Raw genomic sequence first — 18,901 nt, 5'->3', positions numbered from 1 at the left:
CAGATTTTACATTTTGGTACTTAAAGCATTGTTACACTTCAAATAAGAAAAGTCAAAAGCATGGCTGAACCTTTGTGCTCACTCAGAACTTAAAGGTTGTTTGCATAGTAATTATTTTGTGAATGTTTCCATACTGGCTATTTGTATTACTTCCTGTAAGCAAATTCATTGCACACATCATTTCACTTCTACCTTAATGCTTTTTCATCATTGCCATAAAACTATTCTTCAGGGATAATTACCTTTTTTTTTTTTAATTCATTCATGACTTTTAAGTTCGGGAGCAAGGGTTAATTAGCTTTGTTTTTCAGCACTTTTGACATAATGTTGTGCCTTTCCTGTTGCTCCAAAAAAAAATCACATCCAAATTTCTCATCCTAAATATTAAGGAGTACATCCAACTAACACCCTTTTATAACACAGTAGATTACACAAGTTCAAATCACTGGGTTAGCAATTAATTCTTTTTCAAGAGCCTCTACAGTTCCAGCTACTCTTCCTTTCAGGTATCCTGGAAAGGTACAAATGTCAGCAAGCACCAAAATTTCTGGTAGAAATTTATGTAATGGAAAACAGTTGGAAAAGTATTTTTCTTTTATCTCAAAAAAAAAAGTACTAAACAAGGAAAATATTTGATATCATAGGCTGTGTCACCAAGTCCTGTAGCTTTCCAGTTTCAACTCTTTATCACCAATAATTTGTCTCCAGATCATATATAGCATAATAATATGCCCCGTATAATAGGACAGATTTGTCTGTCCTGGAGTTTCACCAGTAAATCAGGTGAAATTGCGCTGATTGAATGGGATTACAATTAGTTTTTTGGCTCAGCATTCCCTGTGACCTGACTATTGCAAGAGCAGAAAATGTTTCCCTCACTTCCACAGGGTACTGTGAGAGGGACCTGGCCTGTAATGAGTGCAGGAAAGAAGTGCTGGCCCAGCTGTGCTCAGCCTCCATGCTGCTGTCCACAGGTCACCTGGATCTTGTCCTTTGGATTGCACCCATCCCTTAGCCATGTAAGAAGGTCCAGAGCTGAGAATGCTCAGTATCCTATACTGGAAGACTCACTCTCAAACCCAAAATATCTGTGGAAGAACATCAGAGTGACACTTTTTTTTTTCTTTTACATAAATATGTTGAAAATTGAACTTGGTAATTTTTGCTCAAAGTGGGCTAAAATACATTTATCAACATTTCTGTGAGCTTCATGTTATGAATATTAATCTTTCTGAAATGGAATATATGTGCCAGACACACATTTGTCCCTGTAGAAATATAGCAAGAAAGAAACATTTGCATTTAACTAATTTGGGAGTCTTCCCAAGACAGCAGCTAGACACAGCACCTTCAGACAATCACATCTAAGACAATGTTCCCAGGTCCCACAGAAACTGCAACTGTAACTGACCCTACAAGCATCAGTACTTTTTCCACCTTAGTTGCTGAAAGAAAGATCTCCAGTTTCTTTGCCCTTACAATTTCTTTTTGACAAAAGTGGAAATATTTTATAAAATCTGTGTGAGTCCACCCTGTGTCAGCAATAAGTCAAGGTTTTGACTTGACAATTATTGACTTGGGTACAGAAGGAGACAACTGAAACCTTCCATGTGTGACTGGCATTTAGGTTGTTATGGATTATTAGGCTCGCAAAAACAACTAGATCACAATCTGTAATTACTTGCACGTGGCAATAGGGACTTTTTTGGTTTCTAATACTAGAACATAATGCAATCTAATGGCTACAGGTGGGACTAAAATTACTTTTTAAGTGTGTAATTGTTCCCTGAAGCAAAATAATTCCTTATGGCCTTTGTCACTTGAAGCCTTCCAGCTGAACATCTTTCCGCTTCATTCACAAGTTACTGAGTTTGATAATGTTCACTAATTTTGGTGCTGATCTAATCACTGTCAATAACGGTGACACAGGGAAATAAATTCTTTAGCAGGAAAGAATGAAAGCCTGTGACCTGGAGAGCTCTTCCAAAGAGACTGGGTTGACACAATAGTCCCTCCTGAATATGAAATTTATGGATGCAATCCATATTCCCACTGCCTTATCTGAAGTCAGCTTTATCCTTAAGTCTTTTAAAATGCATCCTATGTTCACTGAAAATGTGTGTTTGTATGAATTGTTTATCTCCTCAGGTTAAAAAAGGTGTAAGACACTGCATTAGAGTAAATAATGTCAGTCTCTAGTTCTGATGTTTCTATCTCTTTTCCAAAAGAGGAATGTTGATAGTGATTAGTGGTGGTGTAGATGTGAGGATCCAAGTATTTTATTGGGGTACAGTCTGTAATTAGTTCTCTTTATTAACTTAGTTTCACATTCACCCTTCAAGTCTTCCTCCTAATGATGCTGTCATTATTTAGCTCTTAGGAAAATAATGTGATACACTTTGGAACACAACCATCTCTGAATTATTTGAAATACTATTACTTAGAAGTTACCCATTCCTGAGGGCCAAACCATATTTGGGTTCCATTTTAACAGAATGGAACTTTTCTTAAAGAGGGGTGTGTTAGGCTAAATGTTGAGCGAGTGTAACACACACTGGTAGGGTAAGATGGAATGGTGGAGCACCTAGGAGGAGAATGTTCCTGGATAGAAACTAAGGAAGTTGTAGCTCTTACATGAATGGCAGGTTTCTTTCTTGAGAAGGAGGATCAGTAGCAGCAGTCATCACCTGCACCACGTGTACTCAAGGCCGTGACTCCTGACTGCTCCTTTTTTGTTAGCAGAGGTTTTACTCCATCTTGGAAAGAAGAGGGATGACCCAATGTGAACTGAGTAGGGGGTAAAATGAGTGAAGGAAGGATTCAGCAGTAATTCTGCATTTCCTTGATTTTGTCAGTTTAAAGTTGACCTCTTAACATTAATGTAAATTTTGTCATTTATTTTTTATGCCTGGCGTATCTACCTTAATACAGGGACAACAGTTCATGCTGAGTGTTTTATACATAATTTATATCCAATACTAAAACCCTTTGTACTGCTTTAAGGGGTTATAAATTCAGTGCAGCTGAGTGGATATGTTAATGCAAAACTCCTGGCCTACACATTTTACTTGATGTGAATTGCCTATGATTTTCCACCCTAGACATTTTGCCAGCAATACACACCAAAAAAAGAGTTACAGAATTAAAAATATGAACAATAAAAAAAAGCTACCTTCTTGGAAATATTCACATTTCTAATAATAATTATCCAACAAGTTTTGGATCAGATATTCATTGTTCACACTATTTTATTATCCACAAAGTGCTATTTCCAAGACTTGTACACCATCCAAAGTTGTGGTTGTAGAGAAATGTAACAACACTATATCCAATTTTGTTGTGCTCCATTCATATCAAGTTAATGAAATAGTGAGAGTTCTATTTTTTCTTGTTTGTTTACACTTTGGCTAGCATGAGATAAACCCACTAGCATGATACTTAAAAGTCCTCCTAAGTGTATTACATTGTGTTCTGTGAAATTAATACTATAAAATACATCCACTTCATCCTTACTGCTCTATTTAATATTGGCCCTTCTGTCTCTGCACAGTGACATTAGTGGTTAAGATGCTTCCTAGATGCAGCAAGCATAGTCCATTCCCACCAGAACTTGAACATGCTGGGAGCTATCCTATTATACTTCTTGGGTTTCGCAGCTTGCAGGACTAAGTATTAAATTATGATGTGACATAACAAAATAGAGAGAGAAAAGTAGGGGAAAAAAGCATGTGCAGAGCCAAGACAGAGCACTGTGTGCTATTTAAAGGAGCTGAATTTGCAAGTTTGGAGTTCTACTCTAGGTGTTGGCACACATCAGTGTGCATGGATAGAAAATACCATATCTGTCATGGGATCAATGTTAAAAAGGAAAACACAATAGGACTGTGTTTGTTTGGAGCTCTCTGGTACTGCACTCCTTCATATGTGTGCAAACATGGTCCCAACACCGCCTAGAGGGTTCTTTCTTCTTGTGCAATCTCCATTCTTTGCATGTCTACAGTGGAGCCCCTTCATGAAGAACTTTGCAGCCACGCTGTAGAGCTGGTGTGGAAGTAGACAGGCAGATACCAAAGGTAGGCTGTGGTAAGAGCAATAAAAATGTAGGAAATGAAGCTGGGCCACATGCAACCATTTTAGACTCTCCTTTTGCAGCAGGAGCAGGAGGAGACACCCTGCTGTTCTAGCCCTGCTGTGGCTAAACAGAAGAGGGTCAGAATGTTGCTATTAAATCTCTAGGTCCACCAGTTTCCCCTTCTTTCAATAGCTGCTCAATGATGCATAGGATCGTGGCCTCTCTGAGTCCAAGCTAGGATGGCTTTCTCCCCACCAAAACCCCAGGGGCATCCATTCTGTACTGCAGAGCCAGCTTTCATCTCCTGGAGAGGGAAAAGTAATGAATCCAAGAAAACTGGAAGGGAAATTCAGGAAGCCAGAGCATCATTATTGATGTTATAGCTTCTCATGAAAGGCTGTAAGGGATCTTTAAGGTTTAAAATAAGCTTTCAAAGCTTTGGTTTTATGTTCAAATGAAAAAAAAAAAAAAAAAAAAACAAAACAAAAATTAAATGCAAAAGGGATTTCCTTATGGACACAGCTTCTCTCAAAACCACACGGGAACTTTGATCAAATACAGAACCTTGAGAAAGTGTATTGTATTATGTACAACACTTCCAACAGCCTCCAAACTTCTCTTTGCAGCCTCTCATCCAGGTGCTTAACCAACCCAAACATGTCTTTAATTCTTCCAGTCCTGCAGCCTCTCAGTCACCCTGTTAAGAGTACAAGCCTTTAAGAAATATATAAATTTACTCTGTAAGTGCTGTGGAAACATGTCCAATGTCCTTGTAGTGATGTGTACACAAAAAACTGTCATCCCACGTAGAGTTAAAGCAATACTCCCTTTCTTGTTTGCCAGGGAAATTGTTTGTTTGTTTTCCTGGAGGGGAGCACAATTGTTCAGACTATTGTAAACTGAGTCAAAAGAGATTTCAGCAAAGAGTTACATTTCATTGAATTATTTGTGACAGCTTTGATTAATTGCAGATGTGCTAATCAGATTTTTTCAATCTCTTATTAACTACAGTACCTTTTTTTCCAGGACCTGATTTTCCTTCTTTGCTGGCGATAATGTAAACCTGACCTGAAGGCTGGCTTTGGTCCAGCCTTGGCAGCTTTCAGTCACTGCACAGAGGAACAGGTAGCCTCTGGCTGTTTGTTTTAAAATTTCTGTGAAGATTGTGATCTGGCAGAAAGAAGACAGATCCAGATCTTGTTTTAAACAACTGTTGTAACGGGGAAGTTTTGTAAGATCCCTTAAAGCCAGTGATGAAAACAGGACAATGCTCCTCTGTCATTACACTCCACCAAACGTCAAAGATCAGAACCTGTCCTGTGTATTTAGGAAAAACTCCCCCTGAAAATTAATTAAGACCTAGGGTTTTTAAATGTCACCAATATATATATATACAAGAGATAAAAGGAAAAAATTACTTTGAGGTTACAATCAACACTTGAGTTAATATAAGTCAATTCTGTTTATTTTACTTACAGGCAGCAAGCAGTATCAGATTTCAACACATCACACACCTGCATCTTCAGGGTTTGTTTGTTTTCCATCCCATAACTGCATTCAGTAGTAACAGTCAGTAAAAGCACAATATTTTCTAGGCTAAAATGAATGAAAATCCACATCTGAGTTTCTAGAGTTTAAGTAAACATTAGAGACAGTAGGAGGAATTTGGGATATTGCAAACAGTCCTTAGATGTGCCCTCAGATTGCACAGAAACCACATGAGTTAACACCAAGGCATGATCAGTAAGTGCTGGTGTTTGCCATTGGGCTGCTGCTGCTGCTGCAAGTCGTCACCTTTAGGAGTTTCTGTACTTCTACTTCAACATGGAATTGATGAAAAATTCTTTTTTTTTTTCAGGGCACAAAAATGTCAGCAAGAGCTAATAGGCTTTTTGTTTCCCTTTAGTCAAATTGCTTATATATGAGTCTTGACCTCCTGAAGTCAGTAAAAGGACTTTGTACTTATGAAGATTTGGGTCTGCTCATTGAGTGCACAAGGCTTTTTGAACAGGAGGGCAGAGCACAAAGGTCCACACGTGTGGACATCTCTGCAGCAGTGTGTCTGTGTGTACAAGCAGGAGGCTCAGAGGAAGAAATGCTCTTGGCTTTTGGGAGTTATTTTGGGTTTTTTTTCCCCTCAAAGAGAGGGAACTTTTCATCCTGAAAGTAATTCATCAGTTCAGCTATTAGAGAAGAGTTACATAAAGAATAAGGAAAGTTGTGATAAAAAAATGTTAGCTTTTCAATGTGTCTTCTGACTATTTGTAAGTAATTGAGGTCTATTGGGAGGAGACTTTCCTCTATTTATCTTCCCTTTTTAACTTGAGGTTAAGAACCTAATAAATCTCTCCAAGTAGTGCACCTTCACCCCACAGACATCTTGAGCAGTACCACTGAGTTTCTGTGGCATGCAACTAGAAACCGCCACCCATTATGGCTACTTCATAAAATTACCTGCATGCTGGCTTTCTGTTTTTGCTGTTTTCCCCTTAAATTGCTTGAAAAATATAAAAAATAGCTCAAGATAGAAAGAGAAGCTGCGGTAAAAATGTGAACTATTTGACTGTAAGGAGCTCCCAAAGTATTGGAAAGCGTTTCCAGAAAAATACATAGGAAACACCCCCCTCCTGGGGCTTTTTTTTTTTTTTTAATGTCTTTAAGCTGGAGACTTTAAGATTAGTGTCTTCTTAAAAGGGAAAGATTTGTTTTCTTGGCAAGAAGGGCAGGAGAGCAAGTCCTCTAACACCCATGAAGTTCAAGGATCAGTAGGGCAAAGCAGACCAAAACCTCCCCTGGCTTCCACATGAAAAGCTGCTTGACTTCAGACTCTGACTGTCACTATCAAGGTGTTCTCCAAACATGTTGCCACGAGGTTGTCAATTTTCTGTAAAATGCTATTGGAGCTTCCTGCTACTCCTGCTCTAAAATATTCCTTCTTCTCCCAATGCCAGGCTCTTTGCTTTGTGGGGTGGCTAGCAAGCACCTTGGGAGAGGATGTGTGTTCAAGAGCAATCCCTTGCACATCTCCTCCTGTGATGGGTGTTCAGAGAGTTCCTTTTCCTCCAACTGTCATGCATTCTTCAGTCCATGAATGTAAAGGTCAAGAAGAGAATACAATTATACAGAAGTGAACTTCAAAACAGAATTATTAAACTATGTCTTTTTCTATACAAACTTGCCATGGTTTGTATGGAATATATTTTCATTCCCCAAAATGAAGAACAAAGGAGACAAGGGGAACAGTCGCAGTGAAAACATACAGATAATTTTCTTACTGACAACTTATTCTGCCTTTCTGTAAAACTGAAACATTTGGGTGACTCATGTTTTCTGTCTCTCTTTTTCTCTCTCCTTGTCTAAGCCCCTTTTTATATTTAATCTCCTTTTGCAATTTCATTGCTGGAATTTAGCATTTCTTTTCCAGACAATCTTTCTTGTGTCCAATAGCAGGAACATTTTCTGCACTACCCCCAACTTTATCATGATGAAACATCTTCTGTGAGATCAGCCCTGGCTCCTGATTGCTAACACTGGCTGCTGCTACCAAGAAACCTGGGGACTTTCCAGGTGAGGTGTGGCAGATTTCAGCATTTTATTTTAGATATCAGATTCAACACTAGTTTAGACCCTGCTGATGCTCAAAATGAAGAGTTGAAGAGGACTATTTATCTAAATGAGGAATAATTAAAAATATTTTAATTGCAGGACTTTATTTTAGTCATCCCCACTTGAAAGTTTTGACCTGATAGTAGGAAGAAACTGGTCCTTCTTTAATCCTTCTTCTTTTTTATTTTACCTATGGCAGAAGAGAAAAATAAACATTTTGAAATTTTCTCACCTATTGCACAGTCAAATTTCTCATGTTGAAACTTGGCTTACAGGTCATGTGGAAAGACATGTAAAAAAAATAAGAATAACCTGAGTAATGGAGGATAGTCAAACTATTCATATCTGTACAGAAAGACAGTTGTTCTAGTAACCTGTAAAATGCTCGATTATCACTTGACTATTAGTCTTCTATTTTAATTCCTAGATCACCTGAATGTTTTAGTACCATCAATGATGGATAATATTCTTCTACATCTCTTCTGCCGCTGCTATGCGGTGAAGTTCAGCCACTCTGTACAAAGGTTAGACCCAGTTAAAACAGCCTGTTAATTATTTATGAGACAGCAAGAAGACCAATGGGACTTCCAGTTGTCCTTCTGGAGCAATAATGAGACCATTACAGTCTATTTAACACCATGAAAAACAATATCCACAGGTGACCTTTCAGAATCATTGCCAAGTTGGATTTATGGCCATCATGTACTCTCTTCAAGGAAGAATATCAAAGAGGGGCTTAAAGTTAAATTGGCACTTCAGTTGGTAACAGTGTCCTGAGGTTTGATAATAGTAAAACATCTTCATTTTCCTTAATTTTGTTTAAGGAAGGGAATGGATCTCACAGACAGAATCTGATAGCTGGTGTTGTTTCTCATAAGTTCAGGGAGCCTACTGAATACTCTGGGCATGTGCTGTGATATGACATAGCAACAGTGCTGAGATATTTCTGTGTCTGTTTAAATAGTCAGAAAATCTGTATGCAGAGAAAAACCTCAGCACTCCATTCCTCCAGCCACACAGTTCCTGAAAACAATGCCAGATATTGAAAGACTGAAACCTTTCTCAGTAGTGCTCAGGACACTGATGTACAAAATCTGAATATCATCATCACCTCCCAGGGATGAGAATTAACTTAAAAATAAAAAATACATAAAACTTTGTTTTCAATTAGTAACTAAATCAAATTAAAATTATGGTTTGCCTGTCCTTTATGTTAGCAAATTATACTGAGGAAGATACAATTTCAATCCTGATCCCTAGGTGGGCTTGAAAAGACACATACATCTATCAGAATGGTGACTATAGAAAGAAATAAAGACGTAATCTAAATGTTGTCACTGAACAAAACAGCAGAGTGTAGGACACATGCAGCTGTGAAACTGCAGATGGAATAACAAGGAAACAGAAGCTAACTGCACGTCTTGAAACAGATGTGAAGCAGAAGGGGCATATTCCAAGCAGCTGATTAAAAAAAAAAAAAAAAGCTGCATTGAATGAATTATTGTATTTGATTGCTTATCTAAAAAAAATTGGAGAAGATAAACAGATCTGAGAGATAGGCTCAGTCCTTGTCTAAATGCCTGCACAACAGCATGGCTGCATCTTCTTCATGTGACACTAGAGCATGACCCACAAGTACCAGTGCCATGAGAACTGACAGAGAAGCCAAGCCTGGCACTCAAGGAAACCTGAATTCAAACAGAAGACACAAAAGTAACAAGATGTTTATTCATCTTCTGTCATGAGCATCACACTCAGGGTCAAAGAGGTAACACATTCCACCTTCTGTCTCATCTGTCTCTTTTTCACCAAAGGACCGACAGCAATCTTTTCCTCCCCTACCGAAGGGAAACAGGAAGACAGTAGTTTTCTTCACTGTAAGGATCTGCTTAGCTCCTTTGGTCATAAGCCATTTCTTCATGTTGTCTCAGACTTCAGATATGAGCAACACCTACTCTTTTGCAGAGATATACCCAAGGACTCTCCCCCTGTGTCCAATAATCCATCTGCCTTGCAGCTGCACAGCCCCAGCTGTCCTTGCTGCTGCTGGCCATTGTGTTCCCAACTGCTGTCCCTAATTCCCTTCTGCATCACCATCTACCTCTGCCTCCAAACAGTCCTTTTCACCCTATCAGAAAGGGTTGCAAAACTTAAGCATGTGTCTTCTGACTAGTGCCAGAGCCCTAACCAGTTCCATAAATTCCCATTTTGTCCTGCCTAATGCTCTAGTGTTAATATACATATTATCTATTACTAATGATGCAAAACTTTCAAAGCTGAAGTGACTGCAGATTCAGCAGAAATTTTTGTGACTCTTTTCATATTGAGCAGTTCCAAGACCCTCACACCTTCTAGAAATGAGGAGTTTATTGAACTCCTAGTCAGAAGGTGATTCACAAGGAGCATTCTGAGGGTGGAATTCCCAGATTTTACTTTAGGGCAACAGAACCTGTATTCCTATTTGCCTTTCACAGTTCAGAAGCTAGAACAACTGCATATCCTCCTATAACTCATTAGCAGTAAGGAAATTGTAGGATTAAGTGTAGTATAACCTTCTCCTTCCTCCACATACTTTTAAAATCCTTGAACTTTGTAATCTGGACTAGTTTTCTTTTGTTTTCTTTTCTTTTCATTTTTCCTTCCTTTCTTTTTTTTTTTCAATCCCACAGTAAATTAACTGGAGACTATTCACAAGTTAAATATTAAAGGCTCTTATGTCCAAGATCACCTAAATCCCAGGAACAATGTTGGCTGCTTTCCAATTCAAAGGCCCATAATCTGTATAGTTTCTTCTAGTTCACTTCCAGAGCTCTATTTAATTCAGTGCAGTATGGTTGTCATCTGCAATTCAGTATTTTTAAAACTCAATAGACATTTTGGGAAGAAAAAAAAACCTAAAAATATGAGGTAAAAAAATATGCCTAATGTTTTGAAGGCTTTGCATGGGCATTGTATTTGTGGTCTGCTCTTAAAACCCTCTGAGATTCATCCTCTTTTCCACCCCCTTGCAGAACCCGATACACCATGTCAAAAAGAAAGCCAATATTTGAGGAGTAGAGTATCTGTCCAAATGGTTTCATCTAAGTTTTCACTTTGGGTCTGTAGAGTACCTGCTGACAGGGAGCAGATTCCTCATTTCCTGCTGTTCTACATAGAACTGCATCATAAATGGAGCTCTTGACATTGTCTCTGTTACTAAAATGGAGGGCCACATCCTCCCATCAAGTGATCTCTTCCTCAGGTACTCATTTAGCATTTTCATATTCCACTTTGGAAGAACCCAGTATTCCAGGGAGCAAAGTACCAGACGAGAAAAACTGGGAGAGGATGTTTGGGGAGCAGATTATCCACACAGACCATCAGGTTTTGTCTATTCATTTTTACAGGTTTGACAGAAATCACGATCAGAGGCTGCTTACTCCCTACCCTTAACCCCCTAACTACAGTAGAAACAATTTTTAAGGAGAAATTGATTTTCGAAAGATTCTGCTTGTTTGTTTTAAAGGGACCACCAGAATGTGTAAGTTCTTCAGAGGCCACTCTTCTTCAAGGCAAGTTGCTGCCTTGCTTTTCAAAGCCAGTGTTCTCGCCAAAATAAAATACTGTATATTTTTGATCTGCCAGAGTTTGCCTCCAGAGCACAGGGAGCTGTTCTGTCTGAGCAGCAGCAGTCACCCTTTCTTCCTGACTAGCAGACACATGCTTTTGGTAATTGAATGCAGCTGTTCTCCTCTCTGCCCCTTCTTAAGCTTTTGAAGGAAATCCTACTTGGAGAAATGGCTGTGCCTCCAGCAGGGATCCAGAACACGAGGGAACAGCGACTGGAAAGGCAACATTTGCAAAGGGCAGGTACCAGCTGACCCCGTGCTTAAATCTTTGCAGAGAATTTGGGATGAGTGATGTCACAGTAGAATTCTAGCTACCTGTATTATAGATTCTAAACAGACAGCTGGCATTTCCTTTAAAGAATTCCACAAGTGAGATAGCCTCCTGGTGTCTTGAATGGAGATGGCAAATTATTTTTGCAGTGAGATAAGAAAACAAAAGAAGATTTCTGTAGGCATCTATAGACACCTCATCTATTGCCTGTTTGCACAGTTGCACTCATAGAGAGGTCTAGGGAATAGAAGAGTCCTCAGTAATGAAGCCTTGGGTTTACATGGCCTCTCCCATAGTATCATGAAATTATTGATACAGGTGAGCCACCAAATACAGCCATAAAAAGAAAGGACTGAAATGAACTTTAAAATTTTTGTTTGTTATTTGTAACATCACCAGCAAACACAATTTTATGTTTATACCTTCACATGTAGAAGAGACACTATTGAGGACTTTGGACTTTCATAAGTAAATATATATTTCAGCATTGCAAATTTTAGAAACAGGCTTTTAGAGCAAAAGATGAATTTTCTATAAATACAAATGAATATACTGTGACAGCTAGTAGAAGGCACAAAATAAGTATCAGAAATTAAGTCTCAGGAGAGGTAATAATACCAATAGCAAGCCCTCAATAAAATAATAGCTTTATTTAAATTATGCAATTCCTGAGAGATATGCCAATGGAAGCATGACTGACAAGGGCATTGGAAGTGCTGTAACTTTTAAAATGGATTTTGAATCAGGCAGATAGTTTCATTGTCTCAGACTACAGACACAGGATCCAGTAGATAACGCTCAAGGCATAAGCCCAGATCAAATCTTGCTGCAGCAGCAGTATAAAAAGGAGCACAGAACAAGCAGTCAAAAGCCTGCTGACCATCCATTGAAGTGAGGGCAGTTGAAAGCCCCTATTTGCTTTTGTTTCAGCCAGGAATACAGTTCTCAGCATATGGGTGATGCAAAAATAACCTTTGAGGGTTTTGTCAAGCATCCACCCACAGCATTTTAAATAAAGATGGCCTGATGTTCTTCAGATTAACTGCATTATAAGCCTGTCTGCAGTACTCTGTGAAGAGAGTGCAGTGTTTCCTGAGGCAGGGTTAAAATGTCCTTACTCCTGCAAAGTGACATATCAGCCAAACTAGTGAACAACAACACCCAAAGTGCCAACAAAATTCTGCTCTGGACATGAGGAGAGCAGGCTTCAGGCTGCTCAGGGAATCAGTAAGTAAAGTCCCCTGTGAAAATGTTTTTGCAGATGCCAGGGTCCATCAATGCTGGTTGCTATTTAAACATCGCCTCCTAGGGGCACAGGAGCAGGCAATTCCCAAACTGACAAGTCAAGCAGGTGAGGCAGAAGGCCAGCTTGGCTGAAGAGGAAGGAATCTTCTCTTGGAAATGCGGTGAAAAAGGAAGGTGTATGCCCAGTGGAAGCAAGGTCAGGTGACATGGGAAGAGTGCAGAGATGCTGCCCACTGCTGCTGGGAGGGAGAAAACTCATGTGGCCAAAGGTCAAGTGGAGTTGAAGCCAGCCAGAAATGTGGAGGACAATAAAAAGAGGTTTTTTCCAATATACTGGTGAAAGGCAATGTAGAAACAGCATCTGCCCATGACAAGATGGGGACAATCTTCTCACAAACAGGGACAGATACAAGGCAGAGGTATTTAATGCATTCTTTTCTGTCTGTCTTCAACAAGAAGGACAAACTGAGGTGCTCTCAGTGCCCTGAGCCTGAGGACCATGACTCTGAGAATGATCAACTCCCAGCCAACCCTGAAATTGTGTGAGATCTGCTGCTTCATCTGGATCCCTACAAATCTATGGGGCCTGATGGGGTTTATCCAAGAATCCTCCAAGAACTAGCTAATTTCATTCTAAAGCCTCTCAATGATATTAGAGCCACCTTGGGATTCTGGAGAGGTCCCAGCTGACTGGAAGCTGGTTAATGTTGTCCCAGTTTTCAAGAAGGGCAAGAAGGAGCAAGAAGGCAAGGGCACTGGAACAGGCTCCCCAGGGAAGTGGTCACAGCACCAGCCTGACAGAGCTCAAGCAGAGCTTGGAAAATGCTCTGAGGCAAATGGTGTGACCCTTGGGGTGTCCTGTGTAGGGCCAGGAGCTGGGCTCAGTGATCCTGATGGGATCAATTTAGCATCAATTTAGCATATTCTATGATTCTATGAGTTTTATTATACTGAGATAGGACTGGCTCAGGCACACCTACATCATCTCAAAAGGCATTAGCAGGCAACACGGGTCCATAATCCTAAAGAAAAATTCTTCCACAGGTAGCTACTGATAGTTTTACTGCATTAAAAAATCTGTCACAGTGCTTCAAGTGACTCTGGCTGAATTTTGCCCTCTGACTCTGGTAGCAAACTCTTCCAAAATTAGCAGTCCAGGAAGAATTAGGGCAGTCTCTGAAGTATGAGCAGCCCTTACAGAAACTGTTCTCGTGATTTGATGAATATCAGTGAGACAGCACAGCTCTAGGTGAGGATAGATCACAGCTCTTGAACACTTATTTATGGGAAGAGAAGGAGAATCTGTTAATATAACAGCACTTCTTGGCTTCCACTAAAACAAATGTTCTCAAAAGCTGAGAAAAATGCCAAATTGCAGAAGCCAGAATTTCTTGAGGGGAAATAAACATTTTTCCATTGTCTTTTTCCTTTTACTCCTTAATTTTATTTTTGACAACCTTTGAGAATTTTTTGGCTGCAGCAGCAAAACTGTCTGCAGGAAAGAAAAATAAATTACTGATTCCGTCAGTTTACACTCTGGCGTAAACTTTTTAAACCTTGACTGTCTTTATTGCATTCTGAATTAAAGCACTTCTGCTGAATGTGGTGATTTATTTATATTTTTGTTGTTTCTGTTGGCATTTTATGTTCATATATTTTTTTAACTGCTTAATATAAAATAAACTCACATGCTGATAACTTTGGATCAGTGCAGTATTTTTAAAACCACATGTTTACAATAAAACAGTGAGAGCTTTGAAATTGAAGTTAAACTCAGATGAAACTAGGAAAAATGTTAGAAAAGTTTCTGTGCTTGTGAGTCTGATTCTGCCTGAGTTGGGCCAAAATTCTTTCCTCATCAAAAATTACTCAACTCTGGACTTTCCCCAATGAAGGGAAAGCCAATGAAGATACTTCACACATGCTCCTTTCAAGAAAAGCAGAATTCAGGCTTCTGTCTCCCCTTTTGGTTTAGGTAATGAAAAATCCCAAAAGCTGAAGAAATTGAGCCATGTGGATAAAAGACTGCCTTATGAGATGCAAGGTTTTCATTCTTTCAGTCAAAACTTGAGTTTTGGTCCCTCTATTCTTGAATTTTTTATGCTCTTTGCATCCTTTTACAAGGGAATTTGGGGGGAAAGTTTAAATAAAAGTCTTTTACGAGCTGCATTAAAAGTATGAAATACATTATATCACATCAACTCTGACCTGGTATGGAACAGCATTTTTCATCCTTACATTTTTGGCAGATTTGTATTGTGTTTTGATGGTGGGGAAAAGACAAATAAATGGAAAAGACAAAAATATCACCTGCTGGTAGCCAGACCTTTTCTGGGAAAATATAAATTAAATTAATGTTCTCTGAAGATTTCATCTTGCTTTAATTATAACTTATTAATGCTCTGGCAACTTAGTTTGAGAAAGGTAAGAAAAGTTAGGCATATATCAGCTTCAAAGATGCCCCACACTTTTAAAACTCTGATTTTATAACCAGGGAAAGGCATTTTTGGGGTGCAATTTGTCTCATTTTTAGTTACTGATGTCTGGTTCACTGAGTTTAAAGCTCTGTGACTGCAAGCTTGGCCTGTGTTTTCTGTTCTGACCACTTGAGGGAATCATTCTGTAGCTGTGGTCTGTATTTTTTTTTTTACACTAAGGAAGTAAGAAAAATTATATTTGTTGCAGAAAGTTTTCCAACTTTACTTCAACATGAAAGACATCACAAGGCACCGGCTCAGAAATAAATTACTCCCTACATACTAAATATCCAGGAAGGGAAAAAAATGTTGATAAATGAGAGTCTTGGGAGTTGCTAAGTGAGGTCCCTGCACACAATTTATGATCATGCACTCTTGGACTTCAGAATGATTAATACAGCTAATTCTCAGCAGACTAAGAGCTGTTTTAGCCCAGGAGAGAACTGTATGCTATTGTTTATAGAAGCAGATAACATCAAAGTGGCCCACTGCTTGTGTTAAGCAAATAGAGAATTCTGGGTCAGTGCAAATTAATCCTAAAGGAGTAAGAAAAAGTTCTTAATGACTGTTAGATCGGCGTGTTATCACTTTTCATACAATCAAAAATGGAAGAACTGTTAATGAGAATTACAAATGGCCTCGCTGGCCGCGGCGTGCTGGCAGCTGTCTGTGAGCGTGGTGACCATCAAGTCCTCTGGCAATCTGTAAATATGACATTTGCTAGCAGAGTGAAGAAGATTTAGGCAGTTCTCTGAGATATTTATGTGATTTCAAAATGGTCCTTGGCAACAAATACGCAAAGTGCTTTACACTGTAATTAGCAGAGTGGACCAAAACCCTTAAAACCCTCAATTTCTATTCATACAGTAAGATCCTATTTGCAGAAATAAATTAATTGAATTTACACATAGTAACTGTGGGGAGAAAAGAAAGTCTTGTTGGCTGGGTCTCTTAAGATGTGTTTTCACACAAAGGTAAGTAAAGTACACACTTCATGTTTGTTTAGAAGGAATTGAGACTGACAATATTCCAAATTCAGCTACAAGCTGCCTTAGAAGCATTGTTTTAAAGCTTAAAACACAATTTAAAGTACAATTTAACAGCTTGACCACAAAAAGGTATAAAAAATAAACACCTTTTATTTGGTTTTGTGAGATGGTTTGGGCTGGTAATGATTTCTGCACCTCTGAACTTATCCCAACACATTATAATTCTGTTCCAGTCCTTCTGACATGATCTATGCACCACATTATGGGATGTAGCATGGCTGCTGACAGGTAAGGAGTGGGAATGGGTTGTAAGGGTACACTGGCCATGTAAGCTGTGGGCTCCTGAGCTGTGCTGGCAGAGCAGAAGGGCAAAAGTCTCCTCAATTCCAGCTGGCAGGTTCTTGCCTCTTTACAAGTCATCATAAGACAGTATGAATTTTGTAATTCAGAACTCTGTAAGTACAATTACTACTATTTCACTCTCCCGGTATTGTCACCAGAAAAATTATTTGTCTGTTAAATTTGCTTTGAAATAAATTGCCTTGTTTCACACAGGATCATTACATGAAGAAACTATTCACAAAGTTATTAGGTCCTCTGATATATTGCCTTCTGGTAGGGTGGTTTTCACTCACCAAAGTTCACACACATTTCAGTGCTTTGCAGAATATTTGACCCATAAAGCAGAATGCAGTAACAGCAAAAATAGGCTCCCCCCTCCTTGACTTACAGCTTTCCTTTCCACTGCTTCACATCTGGGGTGCATTTTTGCATATGGAGGCATTTTCCAGAGTAAGACAAGGATGTGAAATACCCCTGTGTGGATACACAGAGGGAAAATGTCCTGCATAGGACACCAGATCTTTTTTCTTCCTTACATTGATACCCCTACACGGGAGAGTTCTTTGTTCAGGGGATGCAACAGAGCAGAGCTGTAGCAGTCTGGTTTTATTCTAGTATCAAACTTCCCTGAAGGCCTCTAAGCTCTTTTGTACATATCTGGATGGGGAGGTAACAGAGATCCCTGTGTATGCTGTGTGGAATAAATGAACCAACTTTTTAGCAACACACAGAGGAACTCAGATATTTGCCAAAAAACTTTGGTGGGAAAAGTTGCTGACTTGCAAAATGAATAGCCTCCCATAGGAGACTTTATTTAGAAGTGACAAAAACCTACACAAAATGAAAATTCATCTTCTCTTCCTCTTTTTAGCCCTTCTCACTTAGTTTGAGGGAGGTAAACAGCTTTCCCTCTTATCCAGGGTAAATCAGTCATCTAACCAGGAGGTAAAATTGCACAGCCTGTCATCTTTGTCCTAGGGAAAATGACTGTAGGTGTCTCTCATGCCCACTGTCCCATCAATGCTTAATCAAACCATTTGAATTTAATTTTTCTTATCTTCTCACAGGAGTTTGTACATTTTGCCATCAATCCAATTTGATGTTTCTCTCTGAACTCACTCCAATATGTCTATATTTTTTGCTGGTATGTATCTGGAACTAAACATAGTGTAATGAGTGCAGAACAGAGCAACAGTGTAATGAGTGCACAGAAAAAACAACCTATTCTGGACTGGGGTAACCACTGTCTAGCAGTCAATTTACGAAGTTTGTGTCTGAAAAGGCAAAATGAGCTATTTTTCATTTGCAGACAAACTTCTGAAATCTTCCACCTCCACTCTAATTCCTAGAAAAGAGAGGAACAAAAGGAAAGCAACTGCTTGTGATTCATCTCTGTCTGCTTCTCAGAACACTGTGCACAGACCCCTTAAAATACCCTGCAGACTTTCTTGGTGCCTGGCTTATCCTGTTCACCCTTCCTAGCATCATCTGAGAAATACACTGTGCAACTGGCCAGCCCGACAGCTTTCATGGTGCCGAAGTTTATGGCAACTGTAAATCTATTAAGCCACAATTTGCACTTAATAAAATGAAACAGCAAGTAGTTAAACGAAAGCTCAATCTTAAACTGGACAACATTTTTCAGGAAAAGCCATTGAGCCTGCTGTTGCTACTGCTACCTTCCTCTGAGAAATTCAATTGTGCTGATTGAGGGAAGCTGGAGAGAGCTGGCTATTCCTTCCCTTGGTTTGTAATTGCTCTGTAGAACATTTAATCATCTGGAGGTGAAACAAAGCCTGTGCTGTGGAGTCCCGGAAGGGCAGGCATGCTCTTATCAACTCCTTCCTACCCACCAAGCAGAGCTGGGAGCTCATCCTGGTGCTCTGAGCAGCCCTGCTGTCGAGGCAAGGAGCTGAGAGCAGATGGGCCCTTCCTGCTGTCACTACGCCAGCCTGCCTGCCTGCCTTGATTTCATTACAGCAAAGTCTGCACAAGCCAATTTTTCAGGAGCGGGGTTTGGAGCACAGAATGAAGGTCTTTCTGCCTGAGGAGGCAGGCAGATACTGAGACACCAGCCAGGACAGGAGCTGCTTGATGCTGTCTGGATGAGAAGAGATAAGCCCTGAAAGTTAAATAAGATGAGCAAGGATTTACTGGCTCCTGTAAAATACATTCCTCTGTCAACCTTAAAATGTCTTTCTTCATACCACTGACTCTGAATGTGGTCCATATTGCATTGTTGCTGAGTGACCAAGTGGATGGCCTTGTTTCACAGATGAATAGTCTGGTCA

The sequence above is a fragment of the Ammospiza caudacuta genome, chromosome 1 (genome assembly GCF_027887145.1).
Source record: "Ammospiza caudacuta isolate bAmmCau1 chromosome 1, bAmmCau1.pri, whole genome shotgun sequence".
Lineage (NCBI taxonomy): Eukaryota > Metazoa > Chordata > Aves > Passeriformes > Passerellidae > Ammospiza > Ammospiza caudacuta.
The sequence above is the reverse complement of the archived record's forward strand: the minus strand, read 5'-3'. Positions refer to the sequence as shown.